The sequence below is a fragment of the Acomys minous genome (genome assembly GCF_964271855.1).
Source record: "Acomys minous genome assembly, chromosome: 12".
Taxonomy (NCBI): Eukaryota; Metazoa; Chordata; class Mammalia; order Rodentia; family Muridae; genus Acomys; species Acomys minous.
In genome coordinates this window covers 38,020,340-38,035,119 of record NC_140493.1, presented here as the reverse complement: position 1 = coordinate 38,035,119, position 14,780 = coordinate 38,020,340, and positions in this window count along the sequence as shown.

Here is a 14,780-nt window from a genome sequence, read left to right as displayed (position 1 = left end):
CTAAAAGATTTTTCTTAAACTGAAAGAAAATGTCTCATCTCCAAACTACAACCCAGTTCAGCCTGTTAACTGCATACGATTTCATCCCACAAGTGTACATGTTTTGTCTATCTAAATGAAAAAAAAAAAGACTTAGTCTGGACTAGAAAAAGAAAATAATTTCCACAGATGTGTTTTTATTTATTCAAGCATACATTTAAAAGACTGTTACACATGTATAACCTAAAAGGGAGAAATAAAATGTAAGTGTACTCATAGACGATTCATATCCTAAGGAAAGTACAAGGCTTCTGAAATAACTACCACAAATAAGGCCATTAAAACTGCACAGATTGTCAAATTACACCATCATGTAGAAAATCTTGTCAAGCAAAAAACATGACAGTAATGTGGACATGAATAGCTAGGAACTTGAGACCAACACTGCATACACTCAGAGACCTTTACATTGTTATGTTGCTTGAACAGAATACCTGTTCAAAAATTAGTTTTAAAAAAGAAAATGTTCCAAAAGCATTAATAGCTCTAGATAACAGCTCTAATTGCAGATATTTTATTATTTCAAGCATTAAATTAACACCCTAGAAATTAAGACTACAGCTGAGCTGAACACAGTGGCCCAGGCCTGTAACTCCAGAGTGTGCTGTGCTCAGGCAGGAGTATTACCCAAAGTAATACCAGAACAGTATGACCTACATAGTGAGTTCCAGGTCATCCTTGTCTGTGCAGCATGGGCATGCACCAATAAAACAAAACATACAAGACTCTATGAATAGGCTTGTCAGCAAGTGAACCCGGTGAAAACTGCAATCAGCAGTCTCCTAGAATACGCAAATAGGAAATACAAATCTACCGCTTGGCTGGACATGTAGTCCAGTTGGTAAATGTTTGCCTAGCATTCACCAGGCAATTGGTTCAGTCTCTATCATCACATAAACTATGTGGAGTGACAGGTGTCTGTGATTCCAGCCCTTGAGAGAAGGAGGCAGGAGGGTCAGATGCTGAAGGTCCTCATGGTCTAGACATAGTGTATTTGAGGCTATACTACAGTACATAAGGATTTTATCTCGAGAATAAAAACAAAACTCCCACAAACTTCTCAAGCCCCTTAAAAAAAAACCTTCATAGAAAAAAAAGAAGAATGGGAAGAAAAGAATGAAGCGAATAAACTGAAATGCAGGCTAATGATAAATGTGTAGTAAGCAATAAGTAATAAAGAATCCCTGAAAGAAGAAAGAAGGAACGGAAACAAAAAGAGGCAACAACTTTACAATAGGAAAGAGTGTCCTACCTTCACCTAGTCAAGGCTCTCGTGGTTTTCCTTTTTGATGATAAGGGATTATTAATGACATGTTCTCTCACTGTGAAATGAAAATCAACTTTCTGTTCTTTCTGAAGGAGGCAACTATATCTAGTCTGATCATGGAAAAAATAGCACACAAGTCAAAGTTGAGGTTCATGGTATAAAATAGCTGACTAGCATTCTTCAACATTGTCAAAGTTATCACAAACAAGGGCAGATTGAAAGGCTATTTCAGGCCAGCCTTGTCTGAGCAGGGACAACTACTAAATGTAATGTGAAAGTCAGTGTAGAATCTTGAAATAGAAAGTAGAAAAGTAAGTAGAAATAAAAAAAACTAAAACTATTTGAATATTAATAAATAATAGCTACTAATTCATAACAAAGTGTGATACCAATATGAAGTATAAATAATGCCAAAACAGAATAAGTTACTAAGAATGTTCTTTACTATCTTTGTATTTTTTGTGTATATTCAAGTATGTTCAAAGTTTAAAATATTAAGTAAACAGAAGACAAAACAATGATTAAAGTTTTATCAATTCAAAGGAAACAAGAGAAAAATAGAATTACAGAATAGAAAAAATAAAAGCTTCATATTAATCACTATATTAAATATAAACCAGGGAGATCTACATCTAACAAAGACTAGTACTAAAGTCAAGTTTTACTTATTTGTTTATTCTCTCATCTATTACATCCCAACTGCAGTTTCTTTCTCCCCCTACCCCTCACTTCTTCCATCCCTCCAATACCTCCCTCTGTCTCTGTCTCTGTCTCTGTCTCTGTCTCTGTCTCTGTCTCTGTCTCTGTCTGTCTGTCTCTGTCTCTGTCTCTGTCTCTGTCTGTCTCTGTCTGTCTGTCTGTCTGTCTGTCTGTCTGTCTCTCTCTCTCTCTCTCTCTCTCTCTCTCTCTCTCTCTCTCTTCCTCTGTTTCCTTTCAGAAAAGGGCAGGCCTCTCAGCAGTATTATCCAAACAGGGGTATCAATTTGCAATAAAATTAGGCACATTCCCTCACATTAAGGTGACAAGGCAACCCAGTAGGAGAAAAGGGTCCCAAAATCAGGCAAAAGCATCAGAAACAGGCCTGGCTCCCTTTGGTAGGAGTCCCTCAAAAAGACCAAGCTACACAAGCATAACATATGCAGAAGCCTAAGTTAGACCCGTGCAGGCACCCTGATTTGTCAGTTCAGTCTCAGTGAGCCCCTATGAGTCCAGCTTTGGTGACTCTGTGATGTGTGTGTGTGTGTGTGTGTGTGTGTGTGTGTGTGTGTGTGTGTGTGTGTGTATGGGTGTGATAACTGCCTAATGTTTGGCTTCCAGTGGATGGCTTTGGGATCATCAACCCAGCCACAAAAACTTCAACCTATAATTTGTCCTGCCAGCATGCTGTGCTATAGCAAAGGTGGCACAGAAATCGTGGGAGTGGCTCACCCATGACTGGTCCAGCTTGAGATCCATGCCATGAGAGGGAGCGCACCCCTGCCACTATCTGCAGGACTAGAAACCGGAGGTCGGGTGACCCTGAGAACTAGGGTAGAACCAAAAATGACTGGCAAAAAAGTCAATGCAACAATGCCTAATGATATTCTGCTATACTCATAGGTTGCTGCCTAACCTACTTGTCATCAGAGAGACATCATCCGGAAACTAATGGAAATAGATGCAAAGTCCTAATGTCAAGTTTTAATATGTTCACTCTAGGCTGTTTTTTAAAAGACTTATTCATTCGTGTATAATATGCATGTATATACATATGTGCACCACATGCCTGCCTGATACTCTTGGAGGGAAGAAGTGGGTACAGGATCCCCTGGAACTGGAGTTAAGGTTGATTGTAGGCCATGGTATGGGTGCTGAAAACTGAACCTCATTCCTCTACAAGCACATCAAGTAGTCTTAACTGCTAAGCCATCTTTGAGCTCAAAAGATTGTCATACTCTACTCTTTGTGGTCAATTCAGCTAAAGAAGTAAGTGGTAGAACTGTGTTGTGCAATTTAGGGTGTGTCACTGCAGCAGTTCCTGGTTCCTAAGTGTCGGGAGCACGTCTCACTCTGCAGCTACGACAACTACAAGTGTCTCTGAAATTACAAAATATTCCTAGTTGATAAAATCTCATATTATTTGCATATTCAATTATATATATAGATGCAGACACATGCTGTACAGATGTATACATACATACATACATACATACATACATACACACATACATACATGCATATGTACTTATATATACTGACACGGAAGAACATAATGGACAAAAATTGCACAACTGATGTATTTAGTTACTGTTGCTATCAGTAGGATATAATTCATAAAAATTTTAACTGAGAATGAAACTTTGGCATGTGGACAAAAGACAGAGGACGAGAGGGAGTAGGAAGCCTGTAGTTAATTTTTCTAAAAATTAAGTATAAGGAAGAAATAATATCACTTTAATGCAAATTTTCCCAGTGTGGGCAGGATATTTTAAAGCACTTCTTATAAAGTTTGATAAGTGTGTATATAAAAACATAACACAAATCAAACATTAGAGATCAACTCTCCTCAAGGACATATATGTAGAGGTCTTGAATGAAAAGCTAGTAAATCAAAATCAGTAAGATGCGTGATACTTAGTATCCAAAACTCCTCAATGCTAGAATCTATAAACAAGACCTATGTACACATTGAGAAGACTATGCAGCCATAAACATGAATAAACTATGACTGAAGGAACAGATAAAGGGTAGAAATAAAAAAATGTGAGTCACAAAGGATATTCGCTGCTTAGTCCATTTATATAATGCTCACAAAGAATGAGCCTAACCTACGGACATTAGAGGTTGCATGTGACTTACCCTGAGAGAAGTATTGATTAAACAGGGATATGGGCGTGTTTTCTGCAATGTAGAGGATGTTATGTTTCTTCCTCTTAGAGGTGATTTCATGGATATATTCCCGTTGTAAGCATTTGTTTGGTTACAGACTTATATTTTGATAATTTTTCAGTATATGTGTTAGAGTTCACTGAAAAGATGACAGTGATGACAGGGATGTTTGCTTATAGTGGATGTAAACATGTTTTTGTTTTGATCCCAAGTGTGGGATGTGAAAACTACCTCACATTGTGAGGGTGTGTGATGTTTGTCCCCTAGAAAGGGAACTGCCTCTTGTGGAGGCATGGTCTTTCTGGTTGGAAAACATCCTTACTGACTATGGAAGGGTATATAAATAGCCCCCCCAAAAAAAACCAAAAATAGATTGCTTTTGCATTGCTTCCCATTGCTTGAGTGCTCATCTCTCTGCTTTGAGACGCTCCTAGAAAGAAGCACCCCCCAGTGAATGCTAAGAAATTCCAGCTGCTGTGGTCGTGGTTGTTTTTGCCGAATTCCTGGTTTGCTGTTTAAAGGCTCTTGCTGGAATCCTGACTACAAAAGAGTGGAATTGCCCCAAGGAACTGAGTCCAAAAAGGTGTACCTCTCCTGTCACTATTAACCCACTTTGTCTTCGATCTAGGAAAAGTGGGTTGGAAGGGCGGTAGAGGCATTAAAGAATCCCAAATAAAGCAGGTATAAAAAGATCAAAGCTTACCTACAGTTGCTATTGTTATTTGATGTTGAGGACTAAATTCATACTTAGCACATATTAAGCATATAGTCTATCATGAAGTTACCTTCCACATCCTTGATAGATTTGGGAATACTCATTATATCCACTCTTTCCTATTGCTAGGCTATCTGGAAACACCTGTGTTTTTCTTTTGGGTTTAGACTTGCAATTTCTCTTCGATATTCAGCATTGAAGATGTGTAGAGCTCTGCAATACGCTAATGTAGGTAAAAGTTTGGCTCTGAAGTCACTGCTTGGCCATATTTTAAACCTGCTCCCTGAGGTCTGTTCTCTTATCTCTTTCCAGCTCCCTCAGAAAATCATTAGTGATACTGGACTCTAGACAGTTGCACAATGTCAGTCTTGGGAGGCAGGTTTTATGTATCACTGGCCATGTGCGTATATAGTGAGGTAAAATTAATATTCTTGGTGCTGTTTAGTCTGTATTTTATTGGCCTGCTGCCTAGAATGACTCAGGTCTCTGAGTGAAGGGTTACTTCTTCTTTTCTTTAAAAAAAAATGAGAGAATGACAGAGTGACAGACAGAAAGACAGCCAGACAGAGGAGAAGAAATGACAAATTCTGGAATTACCTTTTCCAGGGGCAACACTAATAAAGGATTGAAAAAATAGGAGAAAGCAGGAGGAAGGGAGGAACAGGAGGATACAAGGTATGGGATAACAATTGAGATGTAATTTGAAGAAATTAATTAAATAAAAATTTAAAAGATACAAAAGAAAAAAAAGAAAAAAGAAAAAAATAGGAGAAAGGAAGTATACATGATAGTTGGTTCTTTACTACCCCAAAAGAAAATGCTTCCTTCAAACATTGTTGCAATCAAGCCGAATTGTCACCATGCTCCTATGATTTACAAGTTGAGAGACGGCATTCACCTCAGTGCCAAGTTAACTGTATGCCTTACACTTTGTGTCATAGCATCCCAACAGGGAAGGGAACACCGATGACTAATATTATTTAAGGTGTTTCACAAAGAATTTATGAGTTTATATAAAGTAAGTTTGGAAGCCAGGCAGTGGTGGCATGTACTTTTAGTCTTTGGATCTCTGAGTTCAAGGCCAGCCTGGTTTTTACAGTTAATTCCAAAATATCCAGGGCAACAAAGAGCTGTCTTGAAAAAAAAAAAAAGGTAAGTTATGGCTCCACTTTATAAAGTAGAACACATCATTGTAATCTAATAAGTGTAAGCACTCCATATAGCCATACGCTATTATTGAATGAGAAGAGGATTGAATCATATTCTTCTGAAGCTGGAGAGATGGCTCAGTGGTAAAGAGCTTTTGTTCATCTTACAGAGGACCTGGTGCAGTCCCCAGGACTGATATTGAGTAGCTCATAATTGTTTCTAACACAAGATCTAGATGACCTGACAAATTTTCTGGCTTCTAAGGGTACTTGCACATATGTGTCACGCACGCATGCACTCTCTCTCCCTCCCCCCCTTCTCTCTCTGTCTCTCTCTCTCTCTTTCCAAATTGCTTGTAACCCTTTTAAAAACTGAGGCATAATGATATTTTCCCTGATTTTTTCTGTCATTTTCAGTGGCCTATGTTCTCTTTTTTAAGGAAGTCAAATTTGAATTCTTCCTATAGCATCTGAAGGAAGACAATCCTTGAGAATTTGAAGGACACTACATGTATTTTGCAGGTTTGTTCCCTCTGAGTGTTGACAGAGATCCTGGTGTTTGAGATTTTCACTGCCCTTCTCCTGGTGGTGTTTAGGGGTGGCTTTCATTCATGCATCAAAGCTAAAATTCAGTGTGAACTGATATAACTCCAGGCACATTTTAGGAACTGTTCTGTTGAGAGGAAGACACATTGTTTTACATATAACAAATAAATAAATGACTTACAACCTAAATGAGTTTACAGCTGTAGACTCCAAGGCTGGAAAGAGACATTTTGTCCATAAGGAGCCAAGTTATCTCACACCGAGCCTTCAAATTCCCTGACACAAGTTGGTTGCTCTATCTCGCAGGCTCCATGAAACTGGTGACTCACCTTTCTCCCTGGAGGTCGGCCTGCTTATTTTCCTGCCTGACTTTCTCAGCTTATCTGATGGTTTACTCCATTTGATTTTGATAGATGTTGAAGACCTCTGCTCCGTGCTGGGGTTTCCCATGGTTTGCCAGAGTCATCTTTCTCTTTTTTTTCCTCTGGAGACCATGATCCAATTTAAAGACTTCTGTCCTCTCCATTTGTGAATGCCTCTCTGGCCTCCTGCCCACACAGTTTGGCAGTCTAGTCCTCCCATGTGGTTTCTTAGGATTCAGTGAGAAACAGTTTTACAACGTGGCTTGTGACGTCAGGCCACCTGTGTTTAAAACACGGTCTGTCCACTTACTTAGAGCCTTGATTTCACTCAGGTTACTTGACTGTTACTTGTTTCAGTACCTTTCTCTGCCAAGCGAGCTTAATAGGTTCACGTAGCTAGCCTTGTTAGTTGCTCCAAGGCCATCAAATTCACAAGAGGTTTGGAGTGATACTAGCTAAACAGAAAGTAATCCTCACAAATTGTTCTTAACCATTGAATCCCTCAGGCCAACAGTACAGTAGCAACTGAGTTTAGAGTATTTTAAACTCTATGAATCCAAAGAAGCCTAGACTGTCCAATGGAACAGATAGCCACATCAGAGCAGTGAAAATAACACCAGCAAAACTAAGGGCAATATAGAACAAGTTAGGAGAAGAACCAGGATGGACAAGGTCTATGGAGGGGGAAGAGTAGTGGGTAACAATGGAAGGAATGACTGTCAAGTTCACCGGTCCTGCTCGTCAACATCAGCATCCTTTAGAACTGAAGAACACTGAGCAGGAAAAAACAAACATATATAGTTAATGAACCTGGTGGCTCTCAGAGGAAGGATAGCAGGCTACCAAGAAGAGACTTGATACCCTATGAGCATATACAGGGGGAGGAGGTCCCCCTCAGTCACAGACATAGGGGAGGGGAGTAAGGGGAAAATGGGAGGGAGGGAAGAATGGAAGGATACAAGGGATGGGATAACCATTGAGATGTAACAAGAATAAATTAATAAAAAAAAAGATTTCAATCTTATTTCTTGCCTATTTCTTTATATCTATATTTTTCTTCATAGCTACATGTAAAATAAGATAATAAATCATATTACGGGCTATTCTGAGAATTTCTGTAGTAACTCAAGAGAAGTATTCCTGTTCAACATGACCTTGTTATAGTGCAGTAGCCATTTTCCACCACAATGCAACTTTAAAGAGTCAACATACTCCCCAAATACTGTTGCTCCACCACCTTTCTATTCATAGACAGAAATTAGGCCTAAATGATTTTATACCATGATAATGACTTTAAATTTGAGGATGTCTAAGCAGATCCCGGAAGAAAGGCAGACGGTTTCCCAACGTGTGAGAGAAATGCCTGTCATGGTTGTTCCTTGTGGTTGGAGGGATCAGAAGGTGGCCTTTTAAAACAGCTAATCAAAATAAGCCCAAGACAGGCAGAGGGAATCCTTGATGATACCACTTGAATCTCTCCACCCAGACAGAGCAGAGAAAAAAAAAGTCCTAGCAGACACTTACCAGTATATAACCCATATGTTTTCACTTTAACAGTATTGAGTGGGACGGTGTGTCACTTTCATTCAGAAACCCATTGATAAAATGTAGAGCTGTCCTGGCTTGGTGGCTAAGCCCTGTTATCTATCACCTTTCTCTTTCCTGGCCCATCTGCAGGGTTCCCATAGAAGCAAATCTCTCCCTTATCCTGTGACTTTTCTGATGTTCTGAGTAACCGCCCCCCTCTCCCTGTAGCTATGCTATCTCTTATCTAGCTCCAGCTCTAAGGGGGGAAAAGCCAATGCTCACAGAGAGCATTTGTGATGTGAAAAAGAGATAGGGCTAAGGCCAGAAGTCTCTGCTCTAAATCAAACGCATGGTTCTCCTTACCGGCTTAATGAGCTTGAACATTACATTGCTCATTTATCAGACATAATCAACCAATTCTCCTGTCTGCCTGCTTGACATTGTCTCTGAATGCAAAGTCTCCTTAGAAGAGTAAAGTTTAGCCAGCAAGGAACAGTAGCTGGATTGTGTTTTACCAATGCTTTCCTGATGAGCCCTGGAACACAGGGAATCAAAGTGTCTAGAACAAGCCTTAGTAGAGACAAAGAAAAGAAAACAAAACAAACAAAAGCAACACTCTAACTACTTGAGTGATTATTTCTGGAAAAAAAATGATGGTTTATGGAAAACAAAGACCATCCAGAAAAAGGGAGTCCTGAGACAATTTGCTGAATTTCTTTTTTTTTTTCCAATTTTTATTTAAGTAATTTATTCAGATTACATCTCATTTGTTATCCTCTCCCTTGTATCTTCCCATTCCCCCTCCTTCCCTCTTTCATCCTATTCCCCTCCCCTAGGTCTGTGACAGGAAGGGACCTTGTCCTCCACTATAAGATCACAGCCTACAGGTCTCTGCCTGGTAGCCTGCTTACTCTTCCTCTCAGTGTCACCAGGTCTCCTCACCAAGGGGAAGTGGACAAATAGGGGGTCACAGAGTTCATGTCCCAATCAGTCCCTGCTCTCCACACAATTATGGAGAATGTGGTGTCCATAGGCTAGATTTGGATAGGGGTTCTAGGTTTACTGCATGCATTGACCTTGGTTGGTACAATAGTTGAGCTGACCTGCCCGGGTCCATATCTTCCAGCCTTAATGGTCTTCCTGTAGTTTTCTAGGACCCTCTGGATCCTTCTGTTTCCCCATTCTTCCTCACCTCTCTCACCTAGAGTCCCAATAGGAAGTCCCAGTATCTATCCCAATCTCTAACTAAGTGAAGACTTTCAGGGACATCTCTGTTGGACTAGTGTCCAGTTATAAGGGAATATACGCCATGTGTAGCTTTCTAGGTCTGGGTTAACTCACTCAGTATGATCATTTCTAGTTCCATCCATTTGCCTGCACATTTCAGGATTTCCTTATTTTTAATAGCTGAGTAGTATTCCATAGTATAAATGTAGCACAGTTTCTTTATCCATTCTTTGATTGAGGGACATCTAGATTGTTTCCAGGTTCTGGCTATTATGAATAAGGCTGCTATGAACATGGTTGAGCATATGTCCTTGTGTGTTAGAGCATCTCTTGGGTATATTTCAAGGAGTGGAATAGCTGGTTCTTGAGGTATCCCTATTCCCAGATTTCTGAAAAAGCACCAGATTGATTTCCAAAGTGGTTGTACAAGTTTGCACTCCCACCAGAATTTGCTGAATTCCTAAGGAAGTACAGGTTCAACTACTTTCTTCACAGATCCACAGCCTCTGAGCATTAGTTATAGAGGCTTTCTAACATACCTACATGGACTTCTCACAGAACATTGGACAGAGAAGCTCTTTTATTATGTATTTTTATGAATGAAAGTGTAAATGGGTGCCTATAATAACTACTATTAGAAAAAATACATATTTCCTCTCACCATCTTTATTTTACATTTTCATTCTGAAGGGAAATGTGCTGATAAAAAACAAAATAGACACCACCACCACCAAAACCAAACCCTGAACTTTCCAGAGTCGTCAATTAATGTTGCTTTTTTGCCTAACAAGTTGCAAAGGAGGATGTTGAAGGGTTATTGTGTCCTTACAAGAGGTTGTGAATGTGAAATAAAGGAGTCCCAAAGAGCATTGATTAGCTCATGGACCTTTTTGCATTGAGTGTAGGTTATACGCATATATCTACATATATGGCAGATCCTATTGGAATGAATTTCCTGCAGAAGCTAGTCAAAGAGAGCTGTGCTATTGTTGCAGTCTCTCCTACCAGTAAAGACTCATCCAGAGAGATTCCAATCCCTACTGCCTGGTCCTCCAGTTGGAAGCTTTGAGAAGACTTGGTGGTTGAAGAAAGCATGGGGTAGGAAAGGTTTAGAAAGAGAAGCATCACAGGAAGGGGGGGGGGTGGATGTTGCTCTGCTCAGTTAATGATCAAGTAGGCTTGTGAATCTATCACTGGAGTGTCGTGTATGGCTTGTTTCCTTATTGATGGTCACTTACAGCAATACTGTCTTATCACTGGGGTCACACAGAGGGCTTAACTGTTATTTGCATTAAGGACAGGAAGGACACCAAAATAAGGCATCCTGGGTGGTTAAAGGCTGAGTAGAATGTCTGTCCCTTTTCTTAATCACATGCTACAAAGTCTCTAAAATACATCAGAAGAGTGTCATCCCTTTGTGTTTAAGAAGGAGGCATGGCCTTTTCCCAGCATCAGCAGTTACAAAGGCCCTCCTTGCCAGTAACTCATTAAGCATCCTATGGTCATTAACACTTATGAGGCTAATCAATCAAGTACAAAGTCCTGTTACTGACCACCAAGCTTAAAGTTCCACCCTGTTCATTGCCTGCAAAACATTTGTAATTGAACAGAATAAAAAAATAAGGATAAATGTTATTGTATAGATTTCCAGATAAGAACATCAAATATACAAGCAACCACTGAGTTTGAGTAGTACAGAGCTATTTTTATACCATGCTTTATTAATCTTTTTTTATGTGTGTGAATTATTGGTTTTCATCTCTGTCTAGAAACATGGTGTAGTTTCATCTAAACAATAAACATCAACAACAACAACAAAACAACATAATCCTCCCAGGACACTTGTTTTCTGCAATACTCCGTCACTGAATTTACAGTACAAGATTTCTCAAAATATATCGCCTTTAAACTGAGTAAAACTGGAAGCAGGAAATGGGGTCCTCTTTAGCTAAGAACACACCAATTAGTTGTCCAGTGCCAAATGGTCACTCCTGAAAACATGTATACAAGTAATGTATGTGGTCTCAGGTTATACTTGGGGACATATATTTATATACAAATGTGTCAATGTATTAGATAACAATGAAAGAAAGGGCCTTGAATTTGAAGGAGAGGAGGGGGGTAGAAGGAAGGAGGGGGGAAGGGAGAAACATTTTACTTAACTTTAATCCTGTGTCTAGTGAGTAGTGATGTGCATTTGGCTTTATTTGAGTTTTCAGCCACCTTTGGCACAGTGATCACTCTGCTCTGAAACTTTTTATTTACCTATCTTGCTGAGGTGCCACTCTCTTGGTTTTCCTTTTAACCAGGTGACTAAGTTTCCTAAACTTCTGTTTTGTTTTGCTTTTAAAGACATTATTATACTCTAGTCTACTCTGTTCAGTTTTCCTTATCTTGCATATCTTTAAACATCGAATGTTCTAGACATCATCAATCTTAAATTATGTTTCCTTTTGGCATTAATTCAGGCACAGTGTCTTAATGGCTTTTACTGCATTACTTGTGATATCCATCAGATTTCCATGTTTATCCAAGAATATTTTGAGGACAACGTTCTGGATCTTCTCACCCAGATTTGCTGGTGGCCATTCCTTCTGTGTATAATCCTACCCACCCTGAAGTCATGCTTGACTTCTGTGCCACTCTCACTGCACGTCCAAATTTAGTAAATCCAAATGGAGCTCCAAGATCTATCAAAATTATGTGCACATGTTTTCTCTAACTAACAAGCTGGCTGTAATTTGCTTGTAAAAATGTAAAAAGTTAAGAGCAGCTAAAATTCTTAAGCAGGAATAAACATGTAAGGAGAATGTTCTTGCCTCATATTGTGATGGTTAATTTATCTTGGCTAGAGTACCCAGATGATTGTTCAGGTGTGTCTGTGTGATGGTATTTTTTAAATATTTTTAATACTTTTATCTGTAAGGCTTTGAATAAAGTAAACTGTGCTCCACACACGTGTGGGTATGATGTAGCCTGTTGAAGGCTTCAAGAGCTACAAAAAATTGAGAACTTAAGGAAAGAGGAATTGATCTGCAGACTGTCTTCATATGTAAGATGATGTCATAGGCTTTCTTGGGATTTCTGGTTCCAGCCTTAGAGCACATCCTGTAGATTGTGAAATTGTCAGTATACCCCGTGTATTTGGGGAGATGAGAATTCTACCATTGACCCACCAGAGCATCCTTTACCCCATGGGTTTTGATAGTGTCAGCTTCTACTATCTCTTGAGCTAAAGTCTGTGTCCTTTTTCTCTGCACCCACACACATTTTCTGAATAATCCAAATGAGTACACATATAAAATATAATATTTAAAACCACATGGAGTTGGCAAAGAAAATTACAAATAGTAAAACATTAAGTAGGTTAATCAGAAGGAAACAAATAGACCTATTACATCAACTTACGTGATGAAAAAAAAAAACAATAGAAGTGCAGAGAAGAATTTTCAGTAGACACACATGAGCCACGTTGAGTGCATATGGCTGAAAAGACACTGACTTCTTCATTGTCCTAGTGTGGGTTAGTATAGCTATCATGAAACAACACTACAGAGGGCAAGCTGAATGGAAAAGGTTTATTTGACTTATATATCTACGTTCTTAGTCTACCAATGAAGGAAGATAGTAAAGGAAATCAAATAGGGGGAGAACTAGAGGCAGGAGCTAATGCAGAGGCCATAGAGGGGTGCTGCTTACTGGCTTGCTCCCAAAAACAACATGGTCAGGTCTGTTATAGCCATATCCCACAATGCTCGTGCTTCCTTCAGTGATAAACTATGGATGTAGAAGCATAAACCAAATAAACTCTTCCCTCTACAGCTTGTTTTTGGTCATGGTGCTTCATCATAACAATAGTAACGCAAACTAAGATACTCACACTATACAGTTAAAAGTAATGTCAAAGTTTTATCACCAAATACATATATATATCACTAAATCAATTATTCAATTCATATGAAGTATTGTAGCAAAAGTTAGGGTCTTATGAGATCAATTCAGGTAAGAATGTTTATATGATATGGTTCTGGTGAAAGGATAATTTAATTTGAAAATATGTAATCATAAGAAGTAAAAATTGAACATTAACTTATGATTTTATTAACAATCACGATGCAAACATGGGATGGTCTGATGCTTTTTATAACAGCAATGGTAAAAGGAGTTAAATGAGGCCTTGTGTGGTAGCACACACCCGCTTTGCTAGCACTGGGAGACAGATCCAAGAGAATCATCCTCGGCCCCATTGAGAATTCCAGGCCAGCCTGTGCTGCAGGAGTCCCCATTTTAAAATTGAAAATAGCAGTGAGGAGGGAGGGAGACTCAGTAATCTAAATAACTATAAAGACCAAGGGCCAGAAAATGAGGGAAACTGACATTAGCAAAAAAATAAATAAATATAAGCTACAACTCCATGCCCTATCAATAAAGAGCATCAAACTATCTTATGAAAAGGACATAAGATGAACATTTTTGAGACAATTTTGTTATTTATCCCTGGCTGGCCTTGAACTTACTATGTAGACCACGCTGGCCTGAGACTCATAGAGAGCCCCCTAGCCTCTGCCTCCCAAGTGCTATGATTAAAGGCATACAGCACCAGGCCTGGCAAAATAAACATCTAAAAAATAGTATATTTAATATTAGAGATATTTGTGTAGTATAACATTGTTATAAGTAAACATGATAAAAGCACCTGTTTGGGAATTATACTTTAAAATACCAAAGCTATCCAAAGCAGCATAAGAATAATTAAGGAAAAGTGTATTATAACTAAGAGGAAGAGTGGGGAGGCCACTGGGCAAGGGTCACATAGAAGACTCCAATATATTGGCAACACGCTTTTTCTTTTCTTGAGTTACACAAGTATGTGTTGCACTGCCAGCATGTCATAGGTAGTTTTGTAATCTGAGTGCACACTTTGTGTATTACATTATGCACTCCGAACATATTTCAGAACGAATCAGCTGGGACAATGGTAGGTCAATGAACAGATGCAACTCAAGGTAATGAATTATTATGATAAGGTAGCCACAGGATGCATGGGATTAAAGCCAGAACAATGCGTGTGGTGAAAGGAA